Below are 27,285 nucleotides of genomic sequence, written 5' to 3'. Positions count from 1 at the left end.
CCAATGGAAGAAATAAGCTTTAATAGGGAGATAATTTCTAAACCTGCCAAATGATATATTGAAATTTTATTTCAAAGCGGCGCAATAGGGGGCATTGTGTTTCTGACCAACACATCTCTTGTTTCATATAACTTTAATTTGATTTTTAAACACTGTTTCTAAAATTATTAAAACTGTTTTTTTTTTTGTAAATATAATATTGTGATAAGTTACACAAAAAAGTATATTGGGGTTAAGCGGGTAGATGGGGCGTTGGGGTGGTCGCCTTTTTGAGTTTGCAAAGCTTGGAAGTCCCACGTTTAATTCAGTATTTTTCTTTATACATTGAAAGCGTCAGTTGGTTTAACTTATTTAACTCTACAATACTTAGAAACGAACTTTGACGCATGTATACCTTACAAAGTTAAGTTGAATTCAAGAACTTTTTGATACTTTTGAGCAGCAAACAGCGTACACTTGAACAGTCTGCGAGTTACTAGCAGGTTTTTCTGTGTTTTTTTTATAAATGCACATAGGCCTTTTTACTTTCCTTCTGAGTGGGAAAGGGTTAATTCAGTATTTTCCTATTCACATTGAAAGAGTCAGTTGAAATATTATTGTAACAATACAACAAAAAGAATGGTTTATATTTTATTTATATATAACACCAATAAAACAGTGCTTTTTTATTTCAATATAACACCAATACAATTTATCACATTTAAAAAAAAATAAACATAACATGCATGCTCCAATGTCAGAAGCTGTTTTTAAGTTGCTCGTTGTTCAAAAAAATTGCTTGAAAAACAAGTATTTTATAATGTCATGAGATGCGGACGGAGTCACACAAGTTTTTACTACGTAAAGTCTTATTTTATTTTAATGAGATTGGAAAGGGAACTGATATTCAATAGTAATTTTAAAGTTATTTTCATTAAAACCTGTCTTGATTCGTTTATCTTCTAGTATTTTTTTTTAACTGTGCAACTGAAATATGATATCTTTATTTCAAAACTCAAACAAAACTTCTGAAATAGTGCGTAGTTTAGTGATCAGCGAATATCTCCGGAATACACCGAACGATTAATCACGTATTTAATTACAGCCATATTGGCTTGAGACACCGAACCCGTGATCCGCCTATTGTTATGGAGCTGTGTAGCACGCGCTTGTTGCATTATGATCTATTGTTAAAATAGATTTACTTCTCCAATAATATTTCACCACCTTATAGTCACGTTTAGAAAAGTAATTTTCGATGTTTACAATAATTATCCGAACCGAAAGTGAAAGTGGATGTAGAGCATTTCTTAATGGTGAATCCAACAAAACTAATGGAATATTTATTCAATATTATAGACTATTTGCCTATTTTAGTACTTGCTAAAAACTCCCAAGAGAACAGTTTATATATGCATATTAGTTTTAATCATATTAATAACTGGGATTATTTTTATAATTTATGTATTTGTTGTTGTTTTATGATCAGTTCTATTTATTTGTAAAAAAACACGAAATGTTCAATATTAATATTTTTTTATAAATTAATATTTTGTTTATTATTGTTATTTTTATTTAATATGTCTAGAGTTTGTATTTAAGATAATAATCATTATTTATTGTAAACTATAATGTCTAAATTGTATTCATAAATTAAACGAGTGTCCATTTTTTCTGGATTCAAATAAAATATTTTAATCAGGTGTACTATTTCTGTGTAATATAATAAAATGTTGCTTTAAGAATGATAATTTGGCAAATGAGTTTGGTACATTGCTTAATAATACATAACAAATAAAATGTTCACTTGATAATATATATATATATATATATATATATATATATATATATATATATATATATATATATATATATATATATAATAACATAATGTTGTCAGCTTTTCAGTACTTTTTTACTTACAATTCATCATAAACGAGTTAATAAAAACATACAGATTAAAACAATATATGTTACAAAAAGTTTTGATCAATGATTAATCAGTGTTTGCTCAATTAATATATATGTGCAGAAACTATAAAGATTTTGAATAAACTTTGGAAATAATATAAATGTTATTTAACCTCCATTCAAATGTTATGGGTATAAATACTTATCAACTTATTTGAAAGAAAATGGTATTGTTTGTCCTTAAACTGCATCAATCGGGGCATTATATATAATTGTATGAGTAGCTATATTTTGAAGTAATGGAAACACAAATGCATTATTTCTAGATGCAAGTGTAGCGTATAAGGCCTAACGCTAATAAATTAACATTGAATATTAAGGTTGAAGTTCACATAAAAGTACAACTATTAGATAGAGTTAAACATAATATTCTGATTTAGAAATCACATTGAAGTAACAGTGTTTAATCTTCTCTTGAAATATAATACAAAGATGAATGTTTCCTGACAAATGTGATATGTAATTTGTGCTCATATGCTTTGCTCATTACACTTAATTATTTTTTTGTTTAACTTTGCTAAACCTCTTGACTGGTCACTAAATAAATGTGTTTACATGAGAATTGGCAGCAATTGTTTACACATTGTTTACGGCCAATCCTAGATTTTCTAATGATCTATTTTAATTTCAGTCATATATTGTTCTTCTGAAAATCTAAGTTGTAAACAGTAATAAACGTAATCTATTCCATTTGAGCTTGTTTTTGGTTTTCATTATTAATCCTGTTCAAATACTGTATGTGATTTGTTCACGAATTAAAAAACGTACAGGATTACATAATTTGTTGAAATGGTCCTAGAAAATATGGCATTAAAATCACTTGATTACGTTACTTAAGTCTAAGATGGTGATGTATTTAAATGTCTCAAAGATCTGATCCATTTTAGTATAATTGTATATTCAAACGAATGATTGGTTTAATATTACAATTAAAAGCCTATAAATAACCCAAAAATGTGAACACGTAAACTCCAGTTAAAGTTGTTAATATGTAGATTAACATTTTAATATCCACTAATGTTATAGTTAACGTGGTTAAAGTCCATACACGTAATTCACATATTATACATCACAGTTTATCAGTCTTCAAATAGAGATACGAGTGTTCTCTTTTTCACATACTTTCTTTCAGCCATTTCGGTTTTCCATGTTAACATGCATATTTCAAGTGACATAAGCTAAAAAAGGGTGCGTTGCATCATATCATACCTGATATTTTTCTAAAATGCTGATTTTATTGTATTTTTGCACATATTTTTGTAGTTGTATCCCTTTACATAAGAAAGTTACACCAGATTGTATTAACCCCATGGTGTGGGTGCATGCTTTGAGCCACAATTTGAGTTTTAAGGCTGCCCATCTTTTCATTTTGATATTCCTTTCAATAATAAAATTATCCAAGTTTTAATATATCCTGTATTTCAAATATATGCATACAGTCGTTTCTATTTTCCGCAAAATCTTTGCATATTTTGAGTGACCAAAGCTAAAGAAGGGTGCATTACATCATATAATAACCGATATTTTTCTAAAGTGCTGATTATACTTTATTTAGCCCCACAGTTTCATGGTGATATTCCTTTGCTTAAGAAAATTACTCCAGATTTTATACACCCCATTTTGCAAGAGCATGTTTTAAGCCAAAGAAAGCTTAGTTGTACTGACTAAAACTGAAAACATATACTATGGCTTGTATCATAAATGGTATTATGTTAACGTGCAGATTGAGTTTTATGGCTGCCGATTTTTTCATTGTGATATTCCTTTAAATAATGAAATTATGCAAGTTTAAAGTTATCCAGTTTTTTCAGATCTGTAGCTATTTTGATTTTCTGCAAAAAAAATGCAAATTTTGAGTGACCAAAGCTAAAAAATGATGTAATGTATCATATGATAACTTATATTTTTATAAAGTGCTGATTGTACTTTATTTAGTCCAACATTTTCATAGAGATATTCTTTTGCTCTAGACAATTATACCAGATTTGAGTAATTCCATTTTGTAAGTGCATGCTTTAAGCTAATTTTGTTTTGAATCAAACTCCTCATTGTTGTAGCGACTAAAACTGAAAAAATCTACCATTGATGATATCATAAATAGTATTATTTCCCATAATTTTATAATGATGTTCCTTGAAACAATCAAATTATACAAGTTCTAATTAACCCCCATTTTTCACATACTTGATATCAGCCATTTTTACTTTTGAAAAAACCTTCTATATTGTGATTGTCAAAAATATAAAAATGCGTTAAATCATCATAACTTTTTCTCTAAAGTGCAGATTTTTTTTTGTATTTTGCCAACATTTGCTTAGTAAAATTCCTTAACATAAAAAAATGTGCAACAGACTTTTTACCCTAATTTGTAGTGGCATAAATTATATCTCAAGATGATTGAAATTATACAAAAATTAATAAAAAATAAATTTGTTACACAGAAATGGACCCAGGCTTGCAATACAGAGAGGGAGATTACAGTTGACAAATGTTATGGCTAGTATTTCAATTGAATTAAAGATCAAATTCAACCTGTGCATGTTAATTACAGTTAAAGTAACAATCATGCTCAAAAATATCGAATATTTCGTTAAATAAAGCTAACCCATAAAAAAATCAATGTTCCTTTTAGCAAAATGCAAAATTTCAACGTTAGATGTTGTCTGGTAGAATTGATTTAACGAGATACAAAATGCTCGTTTTTATTTTTTTGTGGCCACAAATAATTCCATTTATATCTCCCGTGAAATATCCGAACATTTACGGGCGAACACGAGATTGGATACGGTAAGCGTCGGAAGCATGACGTAGCTCTCATAAATAATCATTCTGTGAAATCAAAATGAATTCTGGGTAAGTGGAACTTAGCGAATGCGAAAATGGCTTGTAAAAATTATGCAAATGAACGCATCCCGAATGAATCCGATCCTGACTCGAAAGCGAAAGTAGATTACATCGTGGAACGATATTTAGATATTGAGATGCTAAAAACTTGCCGAATGCTTGTAATATAACGTTTTTACATCAATGTTACTTGTTTTTAGGGTCTTCCTATTGTAATTAACCATCGTATGGTACTACTTGTTGTCGAATGTTTTATAAAGCATAATACAGTAGCCGTATGTATTGGTGAGCGTGATAGTGACTTTAAGTAATTTTAAGTATACATGTAATATGATAATGGTTAAATGCATCATAAGTATTGATTTCTTAATCACTCGACAACTGAGCATATCTCAGTATATGGATTCAATTTAAGTGCACACAGAGATGGATTCCTTTCCTCCTTTTTGAACTTTCTCTAAAATCCATAAAACCACCAAAGAAAGATGTCAAATTGACTCCAGTTACTTATATTGTGTACTATTCCATACAGAACTGCCAATCGTGTCATCTAGTTTATGGCTATATGGGTGTTGAAATGTGCCTTATTAATGGATTTATCTCAAATGTATTATGGCAGAAACAGTATGGTACCAGATAAGAGATTAATCCTCCCCAATTAAATTCCATTTAATATAAAAAAACATTTATAATTAGACTTCATTCTCATTCGCAACCATACTTTGTGTAAAACAGTATAAATAATAGTTTGTTTATATTGTGTAGTTAAAACCGTTTAAGAATATGCTTAATTAAAGAGTGCTTCAGTTTTACAAGTTAAGAAAGGCTTTAATTAATTGATCATTTAATATATGATTTAATTCATAAATTTAGTTTTGATACAAGAGTTATTTAACAACTAATAAAAGAACTTTATAATTTAATATTAATCCGGTGATCAAGGAATATTAAAGATAAGAATTTAATTTTAAACAGGTGCTTGTTGATTAATTTATAATAAAGGAAGGTAATTTAATAAAGTGTCTTAGCTCAGGTACTATATAATACCACACAATACCTGGTAATAAGACAAAATTTTGTCGTATTACCAGATATTGTGTGGTGTAAATGGTGGATTGGTTGTTTATTGTCTTTCAGTGTTCATTTGCTGAAATATGACAATGAATTTATAAAAAAATAGGCTGATTCTATTACAAGAAAAGGAATTCTGTATCATGAAAGTGTGTTTAAATTACAATGTAACATTCATGTAACACACATAAATCCTATTTTAAAGGTACTGGCTTTTGGGGACCTTAACTGCAGTAGTCTATGACATCTTATGGAAAAATTGCCATTATTACAATATGCAGTGACAAGTCAATTGAATAGCCTGAATGTTGTCGGGTTGCTGATAGAAAGAACAGGAATTCACTTATGAAACAGTATAAAATGCATGCTAATATGCCTTCTTTATAAATTCCATGAGGCCTGTATATTTTTTATCTAAATTTAGGATAGCATATAATACATATCATATGATTTAGTGTTCATCTGATATGCTCATTTGTATTTTCAGTTTGGCCATGCCCAGGAGGGAGCGAGTTATGGGGGCAGAAGCAGCACAAGCGATCTTGACATTTACTTGATGAATCATCCCGAACATCACTTGACAATGGTTTCCTCCTCGATGAGGATGAATCCATAACTGAGATCTGAGGATGATACGTCTCTCAACAGCGCATTTGTATGAAGACAAAGCAACTTAGTGTGGTTCGTCATCGTCAACAACCGAACTAGACTCTGCCGTTGGAGACTGTCAAGTTGAGATCATTGTGCCTATGAGGGTTGAGTGTTACATAATGAACAAAGTGATCCAAAGCCATATATTGTTAATATGCACGCAAGAGATCTGAACATGCTCTGTTTACATTCAGATCAAAGAAATGAAAAAACATATTTTAGTATGAAAGTATGTGTTAATGAAGCAGGACACAATACTGTGTATGTTCATGGTTAAGAAATTGCCCAAGACCATTTTTTTGTGTGAATAAATTTCTAGTGATTATCTTTTTGCCCTTTAGCTTACCTGAGCACAATGTGCTAATGGTTAGCTTTTTAACACTCTGGAGGCCACATTTATTGCCCCGTCTTCATGAAACTTGGTCAAAAATGTGTCCCAAAAATATATCTCGGACAAGTTCGAAAATGGTTCCGGTTGGTTTAAAAACATGGCCAGGCGGCCAGGGCCTGGTATGGCTATGGTAAAAACATGTCAAGACTCTAAGTCACATTTATAGTCCAATCTCCATGATGAAAAATTATTATGTGATTATGAGTTTTCTTCAGAAACATTAATACCCTGCCTCATACGATAATGGCTGTTTTGCTTACATGTGTGTTGCCTGCATAACTGCAGAATATTTGCTGTTTTCTTCCAATTTGTTATGTGTAATATCAACAACTTGCTTAATGTGTGTTATGCCTTATAAATTGCTTACATTGTGTTATGCCAGGTGTATTGATATCTGTTAATGAATTATGAAGTTTTGATGAAATATCATTAAACTGTAAAAACTATGTTCATGCATTATTTTATTACACAGACTAAAATTGTTACTACAGAGGTTTATGAAGAGACTGTATCACACAAATGGTTGCATAAGCTCTTCTGTAGAAGCCGGGACACAATGGTTGCATAGGCTCCTCTATAGAAGCCGGGAAACAATGGTTGCATAGGCTCCTCTGTAGAAGCCGGGACACATTCCTTTTACTTAATCATAATGTGCATAAGAGGACATACTTTTCAAGTTAAGATGATGCTTTTTCTACAACATACGGAATTCATATGTTCTTTTCATTAACTTTTGTATTCTGGAAACTCATACACAACTGACTGAGTAATGTCCTGAACAAAGTCACTGTCACAATGTTCATCATAATCGGTATACCTAGAAATAAATCCAGACTTAAATCCTCGTCATCCCATGACACAAAATCCGTCTAAGACAAGGTGAAGAGACACAGAAAAGTGACTAAATAACTGGATCGATATGCTTACTATCGGAGAATGGCACAGTTTACGGGTCGGAAGATTTCTTTACATATACTCTAGGTGGTAATGTTATAATTGGTAAAATCGTGCATTGAATTTAGCGGTCATTAAAGAGAACAATGAACACAAACAGACGATTAGAGCAGACCAAGAATAGATACTCTCCATTAGAAGACACATTTGTTCAGAGCTTTATTCAAATTAAAATGTTTGTAAATGGCATTCGGATTTATCAAATTTAAACGCTGCAATTAAAATGAAAAGCAAAGATCTAATTAAAACAACCAATTATTAGTTGTTTGTCGTAAGATTCTGATCGCCTATTAATTTGAATTTATCCTATTTCAAAGGCAATCTTTAAATACCGGCTATCATTGTTGTTTTTTTCAAACTGGAGGAGATTAAAATCGCTAAATACAGCAATGCGGCGTGTGATTTATTTTAATTGACACATTACAATTGTGTGATAATACCGCATACATTCTCATTTTAATAATACATAACAATTTGTTTCAAATCGCAAAAACTTAAACGCGAAAGCGTGTTTCAGAAATGTTGATAAGCGTGTTAACTACCGTAGCAACCGACAAACAGTTGCGCGCTTATCCCGCCGAAACCCGCGACGTTCGAGAGTTTGCCGATATTTGGCGAGTTGCCTATCGCTGTTATTTACGTCTCTGATAAAAATAAAACATGTCTGCGCACCATACGCTCCTTTACGAAAGCATTACGAGTCATAACCGGCCGTCTACCACTATCGTATGAAATGAGCCCCGGTAATCTCACATTACATGTATATTGAAGTCGTGAAGTAGGATAACGCATTGCTTTAGATTTGTCTTGTTGAAATAGGCCTTCAAATGATATAAATGTTAAGTATTCTGCTTTACTTAATCGTTACCATATCGTAAGTTTAATATTAGCGGTGTATTAAGGAGAGTGGTGAATTGGATGACTTGATATTTTATTTCATTTTTAAACTGAGATGGAGAATTCGAATAATATACCACGAAACCAATTTTTTTTTTTTAAGATGATGTTACAATAAAACGCTAATAGAGGAACCAATCATATTGTTGCTTTAAAGGAGTTGCTTATATAAAAATAAATAAACTACAACAACAACTTCAACTACAAAACCTACCAATGAAAGGCATAACAACAAGTCATAAAATACTCCAAATAAGTGACAAAAATACATTCAATGATTGAGTAGACTATATATTTGTTTAATCCATGGTTTGATGCATGAGTATGCGTATTAGGTTGTAAATAAGATATCATCTACAAGATATTTCGTTCGTTCTTATCCACATATTGTAAGAACTGGCTAAACATACATATAATCGCAATATGTAAACATAATAATTTGTACTTTCAAACTGACAATATACAAACAAATAAGCAAGGTAAAATTGTTCAAGATGAACTGTGTTCTTACCTTAAAAACTGCAAAGTTTATTTTAAGTGTCCATGTCCATCCCATGACATTGTCCCGTTAATAGCTCGAACATACACATTGCATTTATAGAGAATTCGACAAGACCGCCACTTGAGGCGAATTGTGTGCTATTAAACGAGACCGCCGCTTTTGTAACATAAGTATCCGTTATTATCTTAAAGGTGTGATAAACTGGTATGAAGAACATTTTAAAACAGGTTCACCAGATTACATGGAAAACTAAGTTTAAAAATAAATCGGAAAGAACGTGTAACTATCTTTGTCGTAGTCGTTTAGATCCGGGATGATTCGTGAAGATGTAGTGTTGGTCCTCGCTTATATGGGATAAGTCGGGTCTTTGTTGTGTTGGTACGTAGCGCTGTCGGGACTGTTCGTGACAGTCCACGTGAGCGTGTTGATTGCGTGTTGCGGCCGGGTTTGTTAGTGTAAGGTCCGTGTTTTGTCATGGGTGATGGTCTTTGGAAGATCATTTACGTTCAAAGATCTCCAAAGTCGTCCCGGATTTACTGCCGACTTCACCCGTGCTTAATGGGGACTGGGGTCTAGTATTTCTTTAGCTTATTTTGTCAAGTACACAAGGATGATGGATAAAACGAGTTGAAGAATTTCTGTGTCCAACATTCAAAAGTATTTATTTTCCATGGAGCAACAATTAATGAAAGACATTCGTCGTGTTTTTCTTCAATCTGTTCGTAGTTTGAATTTAAATATATTATAACAGTCGGCATGCCGATATAATGCGAATCGATTTGGCATGTTAAAAAACATTCATTTAAAAAATCAACATACCAGATTTAATATCATTGGAATCAAGTAATTAATTGTGCAATATCACAACACGCACATTGTGCGCTTCAGATTGTAGCGCGGTAGAGACGATCAAGCCATGACGAAAGGATATTTTAGATCACGAAAAGCACTTTGTTTGCCAACAATAGCCGAAGTTCCGTCAAATTAGCTGTCGCTTCACGTATGGCTTTGTCCGGTTTGGGTGCCTGTATAACAAGCGCCTGTTGAGCAACTAATGGCTAGATAACAAGTAAAGAATTATGAAATAATAATACAAGACAGAATGCTCAGCCTATAAAGTAAGCATAGCGTTCATAATAATAACATTATCAATATCAACAGCAGCAACAAAAGCATCGTCATCATAATCAGAAGAAATGTAGAAGCACCACTATAATCATTTTCAACGACAACAACACAAACAACCTACATATCATCAAAATCTTTAACATAAACATGAACAGTATCGTTATTTTTAAAAGCACATTTAATGCAATATTTCACCATTGCCTGGAGTGTGAGTTGTGCAAGTCAGAGTTTATTTACAGGTCCTGTAAGCGTCATTGCGAATGTCCTATGGGCGGACCTTTACAATGGTCTGGAAGCAATATCTTCACTTTATTGAAGTGTACGTAAAGAATATATACTGGTTGACCTCAAATAAATAGGTCTATAATAAGTCATGCACTAGCATTTAGAGAATATTTGCCACAAATTGTTTTTGCGTACATGAAATAAAATAAAATAATAAACGTTAATAAAAGGATAAAGGAACCATAGATAAAATGTCGTGTACTTGCGAAATTCATAACATATACTAGTATATATTCTAAGCACTTCCCAACGTTTACTTGTATCTGTTTCCGAACAGTTTAAATTTTTGTCTGCGTCGTTACAAATCTTGAGTTGTGCAGGATAGTACAACTTTTAAAATGAATTGCAATTGCATAAAACTCTAATGTTCTGACACATTATCTGCTAAGCTTTATTCTTGTAAGTAAAAAATCAATATTTTATCTGATTTGAAAAAAGTATAATATATAAGTAAATATAATGTAAATAAAAGTGAATTGGTGAATATATTTGTTCGTTCGTAAGATTCGAGGACTGAAAAAGAGAGACCTATTTGTTGGTTTTTATGTTAAAAAGCACTACCTATCGATACGATCTTGATCCTTATAATTTGCAAAGAATAGGTCGAAAAATAGAATGCATAGAATGTTATTTAACAAACAATGCACACATGGATTTGCTGAACTTGTGTTTCACAATTTCCCTTTATTTTAGGTGATTTCCCTTTCTTTCTTCTACGCAAGCAGCGTCTTGATTCGTAAACGGTACAGAGCGCTTCCGTAGATTACATGTTTAACACAGTCTTTAAATATTAAGGAGATATTACTACTACTAAAACATAATCGGACTGAATGAATTTTGTTTTGACACACTTAACCCATATTTGACCGACAGTATCATTTTTCGATATTTATCCTTTCCATTTTATACGATCCTATTATTGTTTGTACCTTTCACGTAACGAATTGAATGGGTTGGGATTGGGTGGATAGGTATCTCAGTTATCGGAAGTGTAGCAACCACAAAGCGTTACTATGTATGTATACCGTTAATAACCTTTGTTAATTTTTGTTTTTACATTTTGTCTAGCACAAGGAAAGGCATGAAATTAAACCCTTATATGTAGCAATAGGAATATTGCAGGGACAAAGAACCTTAATTCTGGATTTAATATGTGCAATGGTATTACGAGTTATTAATGTTTATGTTGAATTTGTGTCCGGTGCCTAACTCCAACACTATTAGAGGTATCAGCTAGTGCCTTAATAGTCAGTTATCTCCTATTGAGATAACTTGTAGTATGCACAATCACTTAAACTTGTGTTAGTATAATTGCACCGTTATTTCCCTTTGTTATATAAGTAATACTTTCCCCCCTTCTAGTATAATAAATAACACAAATTCTCTAAAAGAGAATCAACAAAGCATCATGCGGGGGTGGGGGTGGCGTATTTGAAGCACGACGGTGAGTACTCTATTTGTTTCCAGTCACCATCGATGTTGCGTGTGTTTGGTTGTAGAGCACTCCAGGAATATGCAAGTTTATTTTTTGTAACTAGTCATTAACATAGGACGGTCGCGTATTATTCTACGAACAAAGATATTGACGTTTAAAAAAGCCGATCGTGATTTGTACATTTTACAAACAAAACAATGACCATGTAAAGACAAATACCTGTATGACTGTTTACATGTATTGACATACTTTTGGGTAATCAAATACTTTTATGAGAAAACGCTATACCTTGCACAACCTTTAGATTGTGCATGTTCATGGTCGAAAGTGTTCACTTTAAGAGCTACACTCATATTAGCCTCGGTTTAATGTATGTGCGTAAAGTGTCGTTCCAGATTAGCCTGTGCATTCCACACAGGCTAACCAGCGACGACACTTTCCGCTTTTATGGAATTTTTCGTTTAAAGGAAGTTTCATCTTAGCAAACATCCAGTCTAGGCTTAAAGTGTCGTCACTGCGGACTGCACAGGCTTATCTGAGACGACATTTTACGCACATGCATTAAGTCGTGTTTTTCCAGAACGAGGTACATGTAAACAAATGAATGACTAGTTTTAAACCAATTTAAATACACCATTAAATCTAGGAGAGTATTTTTCATGTTACTGAAATTTGTCAAGAATCTGCATCCAGTATCGAATCGATGTTTTAAATGTCATGTTTTGTCGAACATGTTTCGAAATTTAAGTTTATTTTTTTTAAAGTGTATTTATGTGTCTAAATTCCATTGGTTATGCGTCCGTTTATATAAATCAGACATAATATATATAATTATACTTGCGGTAACGTATACAAGATTGAAAATCTTCTGTTATATTTAGTGGAATTTCCGAACCAGTTTTGACTGTATTTTTGTTTTAGCTTAGGGTATTCAATTCAAAAATTGTTTCTATTATCATAACATAACACATTCACCTGTGTGGGTGAAAACTGTGTTTGTGTCTGCATAATACTGTGCATGGATTTAATCTACCTTTATTATATTTATACCTGTAGCATATTAAGTACATTTTACGTTTACGAAAAAAACACACTTTGTTATACGAACAAATAAAAGACACATAAATACTAAAAATCAACAAATAATTCGTAAACTATTTCGTATAATAACGTTAGCCCATACTTAATTTGTGTTCCTTTTAGCAATAGCCAAAATGTCAACGCTTGATGTGGAATGGTAACATAGATTTAACGAGATACACAATGCTCGTTTTTATTTTTAGGCATTTATGATTGGCGTCGGGAAGCGTTGGAAGGACGACGTAGTTCCCGTTCGCATTCGCACGTAAATATTCTGATATCGTCGCGGGAGGAAAGTCACCTGGAATAAATTGTCACACACTATACAAACGGGCATTTTGTGTCTTTTCTAATCCATGAAACTAAACCACATCTAGCGTTGAAATTGTGGAACAATGATCTTTTAATAGGTTAACTTTATTTTACGAAATATTTTACGAAATAATCGTTAATTTTGAGTATTTATGTGGCTTTAAAATTAAAACTAACATGAACATTTTTATTAGTACTAAGTGTATATATCTAAGCCATTAACTGACAATTGTTATTCTTTAAAAAGATATAGTGTGAGAATTGCCATAGAAATGCCATAGAAATGATTGTATAACCAATCCGCACACAAGTTATATGTACGGATCGAACTCGTGATCGTCTGATTCGGCACGGGTAAAGGTGCTTTGTCAATATACATCCCAATTACTGCAGTCTTAAGTCTTCTATATGTAGTGTGTTACTTGGCAGTCAAACACAATCCTATATCATTACTATCTTTGTTTGAGATAAATATGTAACAGTCAATATGGTGATATCTGACACATTAAACGCACTTGTGAACGATAAAACAAGACATCATTAAACTGGTATCCTAACATTTAAACTTTATTATCTATCTAGTGTTTGATTACATGAGATATTTCATGTGATGAGCAAAGTACTAAATGATAACCTCATTGATAAATTTACAGCTGAACTATATGAGGATAGGCACAAAATATGACGCTTAATTTTTGTTAACGTCCACAGCTATGCAAACTTGAGTAATCCGTCTCTTTTCACTGTAATAGTTATGTGTCTTTCGACACAGGGACGCAAAAATCAATAGGGAACCAACAAGCCATAAATCGAACCAATCAACGTGACACATTAAAGAAACATGATCTAAAGGTTTTGAAGCTTTAGCTCTGACAAAGTCTGGACAATGTTTTCCATAGAGTAATGTTCATTTTAGGTAATATTAAATACCACTACTAATTCGGAAGACAACAAATATTAATCGGAATACAATAGGTATGGGCACTATTTTAACCTGTTGAAGAGTAAGATAATTAATGTTATTTTTCTGCGTCAGCCTAAATAAAATTATAAATAGTGTTGGCGCACTTGTATGAAATGTTAAAATTCAATAATGAATTTCAGACTTTCGCGACATCTATTAATACTACTGTTATTCAAAATAACAGTCCTTGAAATTGAAGCCCACACTGAACCATACATGAGATAATGATTAGGTCTTAAATTGAATTGAATACGTTACCTACCTTAACTGGAACGTTATCAAATCTGTACAACTACGTGCCATTAAGGCGATTGTAATGTATGTTTGATTAGCAAACACCAAGTGGCAGACAACTATCGAATTGACAGTAATTATCAAATCGATCTCTGTTGTGAACTGTACAATACTGTTATCAATTAATGATTTTGCCATAAGGTTATTGCTATTTGGGTCACTCTGCTCTAATTTACTTATTGGTTTTGTATTACATTTGTATCTTAGTGACAATCGCCATGCGCAATATAAAAAAGTCGATTTATTTTTACATTTCTAATGTAAAGATTATTTCCGTGCAACATATATTTTAATGTATGTGTTGCTGTTCTTTTAAATTCTCTCAAAAAGATCAAGCTTGAGCATGTCGTAATGTTATTCATTCGATAATCATTATTGTTTTCAAGAGTCAATGAAAAATATGTGTTATGCTTTCTCGAATAAAAAATATGTGTTAACGAAAACACTGTTTTATAACAAGTCAGTGCTGTTCATTACCCGGCAATTGATAATGTGACTTCCTTAATTGAATATTATCATCAAATGTCGATTTAAATGAAATATTCTTCAACAAGAATATATATATATAAATAAATAAATAAATAAATTTATATATATATATATATATATATATATATATATATATATATTATATATTATATATATATATATATCTATATATATATATATATATATATATATATATATATATATATATATATATATATATATATATGTATTCATTAATATCATCATCAACAACTGCTTTTTCAATAAATGTATTACGAAAATCGAATCTATGAAAACCACTTTACGTGTTGGTTGTCCAAATCGGTGTACACCATCCGGTCGTAGGTGATCAGGCGTATGTTGATCGTGTGGGTGGTAGCGATGTTCCATGCTCTTACCACAATCTTGTGCAAGGAACGAATCCTGAACGAGAACAATGCTATCTATGCATATTAAGCTAATTTATTTAATTATGTGTCTATAACGTGAACTTTATGTTTCATGTTTAAAATACAAATTTGACATCTGATCATTTTCAGATTGATATTCCGGATGTTCGTCTAGTCGTCAACTGTTTTTTAACTGTTAATAAATCTGACACACGAGTCTTGGTGACTGGTTTTCATTATGGTACTCAGGTGATGAGCAGTCCTTTATTCTTACACTTACCTGGTGTATTTACCTTCAGGGGGAGGGGTTGATTTCTCCTCCTTTCAGCTGATATCTTACCTTTCAATGTAAAATTTAGTTTATAAATATAGCAGCCCTTTTTAGCTCACCTGAGCAGATGTTGATCATAGTGAACGTATGCGATCGCCTTTTGTGCAGCGTCAACATTTGCCTTGTTAACACTCTAGAGGCAACTTTTATTGTCAGAACCTAATGAAATTTAGTCAGAAGATAAGTGCAAATGATATCTTGGACGAGAATGAAAATGGTTCCGGTTGGTCGCTGACAGGGGGCGGGGAATTTTTCCTTATATGGATATATAAGGCTATAATAAAACCTTGTTTAAACTCTAGAGACTACATAATCACTTATTGTACAATCTCCATAAAACTTGGTCATTAGATTTGTCTCAATATATTGGATGCGTTCAAAAATGGTTCCGGTTGGTTAAAAACATGACCATCAGGGGGTGGGGCATTTTTCCTTATATGGCCATAGTAAAACCTTGTTAACACTCTAAAGACTGCATTTATTGTCCGATCATCATGAAATTAAATAAGAAGACTTGTCCTAATAATATATTGGACCAGTTTGAAAATGGTTTCAGTTGCTTGAAAAACATTGCTGCCGGGGGGTAGGGAATTTTTCCTTAAATGGATATATTTGGCTATAGTAAACCCTTGTTAACACTCTAGACGCTCTATTTATTGTCTGATCTTCATGAATCTTCTGGTTGTTCTAATTATATATCTTGGATGCGTTAAAAAATGGTTCCAGTCGGTTGAAAAACATGGCCGCCATGGGGCGGGGCATTTAACCTTTCATGGCTTAAAATAAACCTTGTTATCACTCTAAATGCCACATTTATTGTCCGATCATCATAAAACTTGGTCAGAAGATCCAATGATATCATGGACCAGTTCGAAAATGGTTGTGGTTGCTTGAAAAACATGGCCACCAGGGGGCGGGGCATTTTTCCTTACATGGCTTAAGATAAACCGTGTTAACACTCTAGAGGCCACATTTATTGTCCGATCATTATAAAACTTGGTCAGAAGATCCAATGATATCATGGACCATTTCGAAAGTGGTTGTGGTTGCTTGAAAAACATGGCCACCAGGGGGGTGGGCATTTTTCATTATATGGATATAGTAGAGCCTTGTTAATACTCTAAAGGCTACATTTATTGTCCGAACTTCATGAAAGTTGGTAAGAGGATTTTTCCCAATGATATCTTGGACGAATTGGCAAATGGTTCTGGTTGATTGAAAAACATAGCTGCAAGGGGGGGGGCATTTTTCCTTATATTGCTATAATAAAAACTTGTAAAACCCTATAAGTCACATCTTTTGTCCAATTTTCATGAAACTTGGTCGAAAGATTTGTTCTAATGATATCTTCGAAGAGTTCAAAAGAGGTTCTGGTCTGTTGAAAACATGGTCGAAAGGGGCCAGGCATTTTTCCTTATATGGCTATAGTAAAACAGTGTTTACACTCTAAAGGCCACATTTATTGTCTGATCATCATGTAACTTGGTGAAAAGATTTTTCCAATACCGGTAATATTTTGGGCAAGTTCGAAAATGGTTCCAGTTGCTTGAAAAACATGGCCACCAGGGGGAGGGTCATTTTTCCTAATATGCCTTTTGTAAAAACTTGATATCACTCTAAATATGGTTCTGGTTGCTTGAAAAACATTGATGCCAGGGGAGGGAAATTTATCCTTATAAGGCTATAGTCAAACCTTGTTAGCACTCTAAAATCTACATTTATATTTCACCTGTCATGAAACTTGGTAAGAACAATAATTGAGCTTATATCTTGGGCCACATATAACAGGTCAGTTCACTTTTATCTCAGGTGAGCGACTTTTGGCCTTTCAGGCCTCTTGTTTTGAAACTTACCTGTAATTGTTATTATCTTTCGGGGGGGGGGGGTTCTACACACCACACCCATTTTTAGGTCACTAGGTCAAAGGTCAAGGTCACGGAACTCTAAAAAAAAAAGTTTTCATTTATGACAAAAATGAACCCGCAGCCAAGCGTTGGCACCCGTTATTCGATGCTCTTGTTTTATAAATATAGCAGTCCTTTATTTTACACTTACCTGTATGTATTCATCCTTCGCGAGGGTGTATTCTCCTCCTGTCAGCTGATTTCATACCTTTCAATGTAAAACTTATTTTATACATAGTTCCTAACTGAAAACTCATACAAATGAGCCTCGCTCTGTGAAAAAGGTGTTTAACGCAGTCCCCACAGGCTAATCAGGGACAACACTCTCCGCCTTAACTGGATTTTTGCTAAAGAGAGACTTTCTTTAAATGAAAAAATATCATAAAAGCAAAAAGTGTCATTCCTGATTAGTCCGTGCTGACACTTGACGCAGTCAATTAAACACCCTTTTGTAGAGCACAGCCCAAATGAAGTTGAGCTATGTAAGTGAGGTTAAGCATTTTCCTCACATTAGGTATATTTTTAGCTCACCTGAGCACAATGTGCTCATGGTGAGCTTTTGTGATCGCTTTTTTTCCATTGTGCGGCGTCAACATTTTCCTTGGAAACACTATAGATGCCACATTTATTGTCCAATCTCCATGAAATTTGGTCAGAAGATTTGCCTAAACGATAACTTGGATTAGTTAAAAAAATGGTTACAGTTGCTTGAAAAAATATGGCCCCCAGGGGGCGGGGCATTTTTCCTAATATAGCTAAATATGGCTATAGTAAAACCTTGTTAAAACTATAGTGGCAACATTTATTGTCCGATCTTCATAAATGTTAGTCAGAAGAGTTTGAAAATGGTTCTGGTTGGTTAAAAAACCTTGCCCCCAGGTAATGGACCATTTTTTTATATGGCTAAAGTAAAACCTTGTTAACACCTTAGAGATCACATTTATTGTCCAATCCTCATGAAACTTGGTCATAAGATTTGTCACAATGATATATTGGACGAGTTCGAAAATGGTTCCAGTTGTTTGAAAAACATGGTCGCAAAGGGGCTGGCCATTTTTCCTTATATGGCTATATATGGCTATGGTAAAACCTTGTTAACACTCTTGAAGCTACATTCATTGTCCGATCATCATGAAACTTGGTCATGAAGATTATTTCCCAATACTATCTAGAAATAGTTTGAAAATGGTTCCAGTTGGTTGAAAAACATGGCCACCAGGGGTTCTGGCATTTTTCCTTATATGGCTTTATATGGCTAAAGTTAAACCTTGTTAACGCTCTTGAAGCCACATTTATCGTCCGATCTTCAGGAAACTTGGTCACAAGATTCGTCCCAAAGATTTTTTGATGAGTTCGGAAATGGTTCCGGTTTGTTGAAAAACATGGCCGCCATTCAGCGGGGCATTTTTCCTTATATGGCTATAGTAAAATCATGTTAACACCCTAGAGGCCAAATTTATGGTCTGATATGTATGAAACTTGGTTACCACATACGCCCTAATGACATCTTGATTGAGTTCCAAAATGATTCTGGTCTGTTGAAAAACATGGCCACCAGAGGGCAGGGCATTTTGCCTTATATGGTTAAACCTTGTAAACACTCTAGAGGCCACATTTATTTCACATCTTCATGAAACTTGATCAGAAGATTTGTTTAAATAATATCTTGTCCGGGCCATAACTATGTCGTTCATTGTGAGATTTTAAAATCATTATTTGCACATTTGTTCAACATCATTAGACGGTGTGTCGCGCGAAAGAATTACGTCGATATCTTCAAGGTCAAGGTCACACTTTGAGTTCAAAGGTCAAAAATGGCCATAAATGAGCTTGTCCGGGCGATAACTATGTCATTCATTGTGAGATTTTAAAATCGTTTGCACATTTGTTCAACATCAATGGACGGTGTGTCGCACGAAAGAATTACGTCAATATATTCAAGGTCAAGGTCGCCACGACTAAAAATAGATATATTTTGAAACAAAGGGGGGTTAATTATAAACAATCAGTTCAATTTGAGTAGTCTCCCTTTATCAGACTTTTTTTTCAATTTGAAAACCTGGTTTTGTGACAATTTTGTCCCTTGCTTCCTTTTATGGCTATAGTAAAAACTTGTTAACACACTTAAAGTCACAATTATAATCCAATTTTCATGAAGCATGGTCAGTACATTTGTTCTAATGATATCTTGAACAAGTTCAAAAATGGTTCTAGTTTATTGAAAAACATGACCTAAATGGGGCGGTCTATATATTACTTTAGTAAAACATTGTTAACACTCTAGAGGCCATATTTATTGCCTGATCTTAATTAAACTTGGTCAGAAGATTTATCACAACAATATCTTTGACGAGTTTGAAAATAGTTCTGGTTTAATGATATCTTGAATCAGTTTAAAAATATTTCCGGTCTGTAAAAAAACATGGCCGCAACGGATCAGGGAATTTATCCTAATATGGCTATAGTTAGACCTTGGTAGCAATCTAACAGTAACATTTATATTTCACTTTTCATGAAAGTTGGTCAGAACGTTTGTTCAAATAATATCTTGGGGCTTCACAAAACAGGTCAGTTCCTTTGTATCTCAGGTGAGCGACTTTGGGCCTTTCAGGCCCTTAATAACACAATACATATCGTATGTGATCAGGAAAATAAAATACAAAAATGAGACATTACACTGCGTAAATTGCAATAATACTACTTGTCGGTAGATTTTCAAAATACCTTGACTCAGGTGCTAAAGTAGAACAGGTCAGGTGCACAAATACCCTGATAGTAAGACAAAGTGGCAATAACTCAATACGCATGACTCTAAATGGCTTATACCAGGGACCTATTATTAGGCTATACAAACTTTATTTGTCTGTATAGGCCCCTGTTTATACTCAAAGATATACATGCTTATATGGCTTTAAAATATTACCAACTCTCATTGAGACTAAATTATAATGCATCTAACGCATCAACACACTCAATTACTGTCATTCAAAATAACAAACACGGCAGTGACGCCATGCTTTAAATTACCCGATAAACATTTTCAAGGTGCCTGAACCACGTGACTTTTTCGGCTATGTGTGGGACAATCGGATGTAAACAAAACGTCGCTTCAGGTACGTTTCTGATAATTTCTTCATTATTTCAAAACCATTTTTAAAAAAACAAAGACGAGTGCCCGGTCATTGTCTAAAGACACAACTTTGTTAAGTTTGCGCTAAATTAATTAAGTAATTTTTCCAAAAAGTGCAACCGCGTGCTTGAAGACACACGAAGTGAAATGCTATGTGTGGTATATTTTTTATTCGATCAACAAAAACGTTGATTACAATGTTGTCGAGGGTTTAAAAAATAGGGCGGACATTGTAATTCTTCATAGAGAAGCTACATACATTGTATGTTTGCGCAAATACATCTGATTCTGAGTGTGTGTATGAAAATGTAATGATGCTATGTGTGGGACAAATTTTTTAAATGCTATGTGTGGTATACAAACTAAACTAGAGAATCGAAAGATTGACATTAACGTCAATAATATTTAAAGTCTGTCTGAATAACAAAAGTTGGTCAATAAACATTGTTGGTAGTGTTTTGAGCGCCTTAAATATGATAATCCTACGTTCATGTTACTACAAATTATCATGATCGTCGATAACTTATATTCATGTTTTGTTTACTTTTAGAATGCCATTTGTTTGCGAACAGTGTGGCAGAGAGGTCAAAACACGGTCGGGGATCTCCTAACACAAAGCCACCCACGCACGGACAGGAAAATAGTTCCGTAGGGCAAACGTTTTCTTGTTTGTTTCTATAAAATTGATTGTTACAAAATGTAGAATTTTCAGTGAAGTGTTACTGCCAACTAATGCACTTGTTTAATACACAATATCGTAAGGATTGTTTGTGCAAGATGTCATGTGAATATTATTGCAACAAAACTACAAAAAGTGTTAGTTGTATGTTTTTAGCAGGAATGTGTAGGCATTTTTGACTGTAATGATAGTTATTAAATAAGCATAAAGAGATCACAGGGATTTTTCTGCCTAATTTGGGAAAAGGAGTCTGACAACATTGGGAATTTTTTATCGACAAAATTGGCCATTATGGGAATTGTTGCTTCGATGAAACGGCTCATTTGGGAATTTTTTTTGAATTCATTTTGCTCAAATAATTCAGTGGTTTAACAAATAAAGTAGTTTTTATTTGTTATTCAGTCTTCTTTATATAAACAGACGCAATATTGGGCCTGTTCAACGTTTATTCAAGTATTGCAGTTTTGTTTTTCAGTTACAGTTACAATCTGAGATAAGACCTGTGAAGTCAAATCCTTATAGCAGATATTTTTTTACCAAAACAAACACTGGTTAGTCACACAGGTTATAAGACACTTCATTCTTAAAAAAAAATAAAAATAAATTATTATTTTTTTTGGGAAATTGAAAAAAAAATAATTTCGGTTTTTCGGAGGCGCAGACAGTGCTGAAAAACCCCTGGATCATTCAGCATTTTTAAACAAATAGACACTAGGATCAATAACATTTTTTCTGGAAAATCATGTATTTGTATCTAAATCCTATTGAGCTATCTGATATATCACGCATAGTGCTGCAACAATACGCCAAAAACCGTACTGCAATATATTGTCAGTTCAAAAACCTGTATTGCAATATATCGCAATATATTGCTAACTTGTACCAAAATTATAACTTGCCAATTACCCGATAATCCCATAAATTCCAATTTTAAAGCAAATTCAGGTAAATATTTACTATAAATGTGCTCAAGAATAATAAGAAACACAAACATTCGCAAATTTTCTTAAGTATCAAATACATTTTTGCAATTGTTACTATTTAAAGATGTGATGAAATAACGTCCAACCGGGGCGTTTTTCCCACTGAACACTCGTAATTCAGCTGACGTGATGTTCCCGTTTTTATACAACACAAAATACACCCATACTTTCCATGCGACGTTCTACATGTCTGTATAATTTTCGCGCGCTTTTTATTGAGACAAAGGATAAAGCACTTTTTATTTGATGCTATAATTTTTTATTGTCGCGTTAGCATTCAAATTTGGAAGCGTGTTTCCGAAATTCGGATTACAAATAATGCTCAAATCAGAATCAAACGAAACATTTACAGCTGTGCGCAATTAATTCAACGATTATCTGTTCAAAAGCATCGAATGAATGCTCCCATGTAACAACGCTACTCCGTATAATACACTTTTTAGAATGCCATTTTTACGTAAAAAATAATTTACACTGCTTTGTTTTGTTTACCTTTTTGTCATTATTTCGGATGGCTTTTCTGGACGAAATGTGAATGAATTTTTGTAAAATTTTCGTACCGGTATGATGAAAATCATATCGCAATACAATATGCGGATTGCGTATTGCGATATATACCGATATACCGGTATATTGTTGCAGCCCTAATCACGCATGCTAATTTTTTTTAGTTTAACAGTTTATTTCATTTGTATTTTGTTCTTTTCAGGGAGATTAAAGTATTTTTGGAAGCACCTTCAAGAAACGTACTGATATCTTGATCAATGAAAAGTTGTCATATACAAACATGTATAGTAAATGTTCAAAAGTTTAAATGACTGTTTGTTTTATTACCAGATGGTGCAAGTATTGCAGGGAAAGAAAACAACCAAAGTAAACATTACATAAAAATTTGACATCTCAACAAATTGAACAACATTATATGATTTAATGTTAATTACTTAGTGCAGTGGTAACAAGACTTTGCAGCGCCTTTTCATGACCGGGGCGAATGAGTATTTTCATGAAACATCTCAAACTATCTTCAGTTATTCAGATTTTATTTGAATTTAAGTAAATGAAGTATTGATGCAATTCAATATGTTTGTTGGTATAATAACCCCCACAAGTCAAAACGTTTTGGCGATTATCATTTGTTATGACTTAATTGGAGCATTCATATGTTTGAATAGCAAGATTTGCAAATTCATAAATTGACTGATACAATTTCTTTGTGAATTCTAATGCACTTCTTTATGTATTTTGGTGCTTTAATTTCTATTGTTACATGTGCATGCTAGTTATAAAGTAATGTTATTATTAATGACGTGTTTATTTTGATATAATGAAGATATTCATATGGAAATAATATTGGAATAGACCACAAACAAGCATTAATGGATTCGAAGATGTTCATATGGAGATGATATTGGAATAGACCACAAACAAGCATCATTGGATTTAAATTGTTATTTGTTTTGAAACACCTGTTTTATTAACACACATAATCAGATTTTATATTCATCTAATCAATTTTAGTAATAACATGGATACAAAACCCATAAATATACACACAAATCAATACACACACTTTGTTTTGCTTATGCAAAAATACATGTTAAATGGTATGTTTGCATAGTTAGTTGAAATAGCTTTCCAAAAACATCACAGAATGAAGCGGGGCCCCTGTCTCTGTCACTGTGGTTTTGATAATTAACTTGCCACATATCACCTTCCGTGTGGTTTGATGGTGTTCATGTAGTTCTTACACAGCTTCGAACCTTAAAAGCGTTACAGATCGTTCGACTAATCCTTTTGAAGTCTGAAAAACAATAGAAGTAAAACCCATTTTAAAGCATGTGATCTTATTTTCTTTGTCATTCATTAAAAAATTGACCAAATTCAATAATCAGGCAGAAATATCAATCATTATATTTATTTAAAGACAATAAGTAAAACAAAAGAAATATTATTTTTCAACATAACATGTATGCTTTTATAAGAATTATGTTCCGTTAAACATAAATTGTTTAATCATTACACGATTACTTCAGTATTCAATAATGTAACATTTGATTAATTTGATATATTTTCAGGACAGACTAAAGTTTATGTTCTAGATTCTTACAAAACTGTGTTCAGATTAAATGCAGAACTGACGGGCAAATTCTTGTATACCACACATAGCATTTAAAAAATGTGTCCCACACATAGCAGTATAACATTTATATACACACACTCCGAATTAGATGTATTTGCGCAAACATACAATGTAAGTAGCTTATCTATGAAGAATAACAATGTCCGCCCTATTTTTTAAACCCTAAAATATTATAATCAATGTTTTTGTTGATTGAACAAAAAATATACCACACATAGCATTTCACTTCATGTGTTTTCAAACACGCGGTTGCACTTTTTGGAAAAAATACTTAATTAATTTAGCGCAAACTTAACAAAGTTGTGTCTTTTTACAATGACCGGGCACTCGTCTTTGTTTTTTTGAAAATGATTTTGAAATAAGGAAGAGATTATCAAAAACGTTACCTGAAGCGACGTTTTGTTTACATCCGATTGTCCCACACATAGCCGAAAAAGTCACGTGGTTCAGGCACCTTGATTTGGATATCAGAAAAAAAACAGGAATAATTTTAACGAATTTTTTTATTCTGTTTCCAAATTGTTGATAGTTCCTATTTCAACAACTTGCAAATTGGACCTCGGATTAATGGTGTATTAAAAGATTGATACAATGTTCATGCTTAAAACACTGTGTTCTCTCTTCATGTATGCTTTTAACAATAGGCGTTAAGAACGTTGTCTGTTTCCACTTACCCCACATACTCTATGTTTCGTACCGATTGTATTCCGTTTTAGCTTCGTGTTCCAGATTGATCATGTTTATCAATTTCAACACAGTAACTAAATACTTATTAATAATTAACGAGATATATTCTGCTTCAGTTGATAATATTCGTTAAATTAGCTATAAATAAACAAAATCCGCGCATTCTGGTCGTTACTTACAATGTACGCTGTTACAGCGAGATTATACGATTTGTTATAGGTGTTAAATTGTAATATATTGATATTATATGTTACAATAACACAAAATAGGCAAGACAAATTATACATTGAAGACGAATTTCATAAAATGCAGCAAAGAAGACACATTAGCGCCCCGAGTCGATTGTGACGAAGATATTTCGTACATATTTTCCTACAATAACCAAAGCATTCGTCTTTTTAGTTAGTGTTCGTGTGTCGTATGAAAAGATATCGTTGCAGGAATTTAGAATGAACCGTTAAACTAAATTTAGATTCACATGGTACATGCTAATATACATGCTGGCGAATTCGACTGTACAGACATTTTCGATTTCATAATTAAAAATCTGGCTTATTTCGCATGTTTCGACACATGTTCTTTTTAACTTTTATTTTATTTTATATTGAAATATATGTTTAATAAGTTTTTTACACATTTTATATTAATTAATAAATATTTGACAAAATCGTATATTCTCGCTTTAAAGCGAGATTATACGACTTTTTATATATGTGTTAAATTGTAATATATTGATAAAAATATGTTACAATAACACAAAATAGGCGATACAAATTATACATTGAAGACGAATTTCATAAAATGCAGCAAAGACAAATAAGCGCCCGAGCCGATTGTGACGAAGATATTTCGTACATATTTTCTTACAATAACCAAAATATTCGTCTTTTAAGTAAGTGTCCGTGTGTCGTACGAATAAATATCGTTGCGGGAACTTAAAATGAACCGTTAAACTAAATTTAGATACACATCGTACATGCATGATTTACATGCTGGCAAATTCGACTTTACAGACATTTTCGATTTCAGAATTAAATATCTGGCTTATTTCGAATTTTTCGACACATGTTCTTTTGAACTTTTATTTTAAGTTATATTGAAATATATGTTTAATATGTTTTTTACATATATGGCACAAGCTTCATTTTCGCAGAACGCGGCTCTTACTGTATAATCATAACGGCTCTTACTGTATAATCATAACGACTCTTACTGTATAATCATAACGGCTCTTACTGTATAATCATAACGGCTCTCACTGTATAATCATAACGGCTCTTACTGTATAATCATAACGATTCTTACTGTATAATCATAACGGCTCTTACTGTAATCATAACGGCTCTTACTGTATAATCATAACGGCTCTTACTGTATAATCATAACGGCTCTTACTGTATAATCATAACGATTCTTACTGTATAATCATAACGGCTCTTACTGTATAATCATAACGATTCTTACTGTATAATCATAACGGCTCTTACTGTATAATCATAACGGCTCTTACTGTATAATCATAACGGCTCAAACTGTATAATCATAACGGCTCTTACTGTATAATCATAACGGCTTTTATTGTATAATAATAACGGCTCTTACTGTATAATCATAAAGGCTCTTACTGTATAATCATAACGGCTCTTAATGTATAATCGTAACGGCTCTTACTGTATAATCATAAAGGCTCTTATTGTATAATAATAACGGCTCTTACTGTATAATCATAACGGCTCTTACTGTATAATCGTAACGGCTCTTACTGTATAATCATAACGGCTCTTACTGTATAATC

The 27,285-nt window shown here is 32.7% G+C and overlaps 1 protein-coding gene and 1 long non-coding RNA gene across 2 annotated transcripts in view; one reads left to right on the top strand and one right to left on the bottom strand.

The window, feature by feature from the left end:
* The window catches only part of LOC127836583 (uncharacterized), a 30,920-nt gene extending 21,476 nt beyond the window's left edge, over window positions 1–9,444 (bottom strand). The window contains exon 1 of the mRNA XM_052363244.1: window positions 9,270–9,444. The gene's annotated coding sequence lies outside the window, so the exon portion shown is untranslated. The remainder of the gene's footprint in view (window positions 1–9,269) is intronic.
* An 11,458-nt stretch (window positions 9,445–20,902) lies between these two features.
* LOC127836587 (uncharacterized) lies at window positions 20,903–23,535 on the top strand. The gene is made up of 3 exons (XR_008028832.1): window positions 20,903–20,984; window positions 21,552–21,644; window positions 23,373–23,535. It is a non-coding gene; the product is annotated as an uncharacterized LOC127836587 (long non-coding RNA).
* Window positions 23,536–27,285: the final 3,750 nt, after the last annotated feature.

Source organism: Dreissena polymorpha, chromosome 6 (genome assembly GCF_020536995.1).
Source record: "Dreissena polymorpha isolate Duluth1 chromosome 6, UMN_Dpol_1.0, whole genome shotgun sequence".
NCBI lineage: Eukaryota > Metazoa > Mollusca > Bivalvia > Myida > Dreissenidae > Dreissena > Dreissena polymorpha.
This window is presented reverse-complemented; position numbering and strand designations above follow the sequence as displayed.